Source organism: Musa acuminata, chromosome BXJ2-4, assembly GCF_036884655.1.
Source record: "Musa acuminata AAA Group cultivar baxijiao chromosome BXJ2-4, Cavendish_Baxijiao_AAA, whole genome shotgun sequence".
NCBI lineage: Eukaryota > Viridiplantae > Streptophyta > Magnoliopsida > Zingiberales > Musaceae > Musa > Musa acuminata.
In genome coordinates, this window is record NC_088341.1 from 15,897,702 (window position 1) to 15,901,100 (window position 3,399).

The window sequence follows — 3,399 nt, forward strand, 5'->3', positions numbered from 1 at the left end:
ATGAATACTCTTACTATTGCACCCCCGCATTTATCACACGTTCTGCATCACACATTCTAAACCAATCCAGGGTAAGCTTGTCGTCTAACTCAGTAGCCCCACGTCCATCACCATCGTCGTACGAACCGAGAATTCTCCTTCGCGTAGTGACCTATATCGTTCCTCATCGCATCTGCATACTCGCCACGTCCGTAAGTCGTACCTTAAATCAGTTGTGGAGTCATGTCAAATTTTAGAATGGCAAATCCATTAAGTCAACTTTGTTAATTATTAACTAAAGTGGGATTTAAGATAGTATCAATTTATTATCATAAAAAATTATTGATTTTTTCTTAAAATTCGTGTCCAAATAATTTTTTTTCCAACTAACATACATTTATCAACGCCTTATATTCCCAATAACCATTTCCAACAAACATAATTTGTTGGTTTCCATGTCAATTACCGCATTTAATTCTATTTCGTGGCTAATTTGTTGGTTTCCATGTCAATTACCGCATTTAATTCTATTTCGTGGCTAATGTCAAAATGGGCGAGCCATCCAACCCTCTTACTCGGTAGGAAACGAAATGCCACGAAAGCATCGTGCAGAGAACGCGAAACATGTGCGGGGTTACGTGCTAAAGTAACCTACTCAGACCAAGCAATCACATCACCTCGATTTTGATCCCGAATGGACGGTGATGTGGACCTTCGAAGATGGAACTGGACCTTTGTGTCTACAATGATGTCTTAATTTGACATTTTAATGACTAATTATGTTAATTGTGTCTTTGATAAGGAACGGATCCGACCCGAATGTCGAGCTGGTTCTGCTGTCGTGGTGCCCGCTGCGGGACCCAGCTTCTTCCCCAACGCCTCTCCCTCCACTATTAAACCAGCTGCCGAATCGAACCGACCGCCAGCGAAGCGTCTCGTTGCACGCGCTCGATTGCGTCCGTCACCTCCTCCTCTCACCCATGAAGCTTTGGACCGACGACAAAGCCTCCGTCATGGAGGCCTTCATCTCCTCCCCCGCGGCCGCTCCGGAGCACCACCCCCCCCGCTGGCCGCCGTGTGTCAACTCAGCCGCCTCCTCCACCGCGACCTCCTTGGCAGTGGCGCACTTCAGCCCGGCGAACCTGCAGCAGCGCCTCAACTCGCTGATAGAGGGTGCCAGAGAGAGCTGGACGTACGCCATATATTGGCGGAGTTCCCCCACCGCGGCGCCGCTGCCCTCACATGGGGCGACGGCTACTACAGAGGCTGCCAAGGGGAAGCCTCTTGGCGGCGGAGCTTCGTCGCTGGCGGAACAGGAGCACCGCAAGCACGTGCTCCGGGAGCTCAACGCCCTCGTCTCTGGCGGCGGAGGTGACGACGCGGCGGACGAGGACGTAACCGACACCGAGTGGTTCTTTCTCGTGTCGATGACCCAGACGTTCGCGCTTGGCGCTGGACTCCCTGGTCAGGCCCTTCTCTCTAGCTCGCCGGCGTGGATCGCCGGGGCGGACCGCATGGCGACGGCGCTGTGTGAGCGGGTGCGTCAGGCGCGGGCGTTGGGGCTAAGGACGATGGCCTGCGTCCCCTTGGGGAGCGGCGTCGTGGAGCTCGGCTCGACGCATGAGATCTTCCGGAACTCGGAGATCTTGAGAAAGGCCAGAGCGCTCTTCGGCGACGTCACCGGCGGCCGCAAGGCAGCCGGATCCTGGCCTCCGCCGCTGCTGGCGGCGGCGGAGCAGGGGGTAATAGATCCAAGCATGCTCTGGTTTTCGGTGCCTTCGGCGCCGATGCCCTCTTCCCCGTTCGAGAAACCCATTCCCGGTTGTCTCACCGAAAACCCTGTCCCAATTCATGTGCCTCATGACCTCAATTTCACCGGCGACATCAATACGATTCCCACCACCTCGGTCGGAGCTATGTTTGTCGGCAAACACATCTCGTATGAGATCAAGTAGTCAACGTCGAGGGAGCGCAACGAGGAGGTGTTCCTCTCCTCGTCCGCTGCTGTGGCGGAGGGGGTGAAGTGCGAGGGCCTCTTCGGCGGCGGAGAGTCAGATAACTCGGACATCGAGGCCTCGGCCAAGGAGGTGGCTAGCAGCGGCATAACGGAACCGCCGGAGAACCGTCCCAAGAAGCGGGGCCGGAAGCCGGCCAACAGCCGCAAGTAGCCGCTCGACCACGTGGAGGCAGAGCGGCAACGGCGCGAGAAGCTGAACCAACGGTTCTACTCCCTCCGCTCCGTCGTTCCCAACGTGTCCAAGATGGACAAGGCCTCCCTTCTCGCCGACGCCGTCACCTACATCAACGAGCTCCGCTCCAAGACGCAAGCTCTGGAGTCCAACAACCGAGGGCTGCAGTCGGAGCTCAGCGCCCTCAGGACGGAGAGCGAGTCCGCGGGGAGCTCGGCGGCCCACCGCGACCCGAAGACGACCGAGACGAACGGGAGCGGGCGGTGCGGCGGCGAGGTGGACGTGGAGGTGAAGATAGTGGGCTCGGAGGCCATAATTCGAGTGCAGTGCGACAGGAGGAGCCACCCGCCGGCGAGTTTGATGGTGGCGCTAAAAGAGCTTGACCTCGAGCTTTATTACGCCAACATCTCGGTGGTGAAGGAGCTCATGATCCAGCAAGCGACGACGAAGATGACGACCCGGGTCTACTCTCAGCAGCAGCTCACGGCCAAGCTGTTGGGCAGAATGATTGCAGTGTTGGACTGACAGCCAATGCTGGGCTTTAACAGCCCATAGGCCACAGCCCATCTCTTCTTTGATTAAACTCTAAATCAATTAGGAAAGAACGGAGGCTGCGAAATCGAGACAGAAAAAGGCAAGAAAAAATTGCTACAGTAATTTGATTCAATAAGAAGGAGAATAAGATAGTAAAACAATAGAAAGAAAGGGAAGAATACAATGACAACGTAGTAAAATTGTTTTCAATCATCCAACAGTATTTTTATCTCAGGTTAGATCATATTTATAGTAAATTATTGTTATGATTATTTGGGAAGAATTTAGATATTATGCACGGTGATATGATCCTTGTATCCCAGTTATTTTCTTGTGATTGTTACTAGGATTTTAGGACAAGAGATTGAGATTTATATATTCATTATTCTTATAGTGGATTATCTCTATTTTACCCCGTGATTTTTATCGAAGGGTTTAACACGTAAATCTTGATATTCTATTTGATTATTGTTTCATTTAATTTCACTGTGTATTATGATTTGTTAGTATTTATTCATATATAAAAATTTATTTCTCTTTATATTCCACGTAAAATCTCGTATACAAGCTTCTTAATACACTAACAGTATAGCTTATTTCAGTATGCTGTGTGTAGCCACGAGTGATGATGTAGAGCAGCAGCTGCTGATGAATACCTGCTTTTGATCTGTCTACTGCACAATGTCTCTCACTAAGA

The 3,399-nt window shown here is 51.5% G+C and overlaps 1 pseudogene; it reads left to right on the forward strand.

Annotated features, from left to right (window-relative positions):
- Positions 1-710: 710 nt before the first annotated feature.
- Positions 711-3,095, forward strand: LOC135609039 (transcription factor MYC2-like; annotated as a pseudogene).
- Positions 3,096-3,399: the final 304 nt, after the last annotated feature.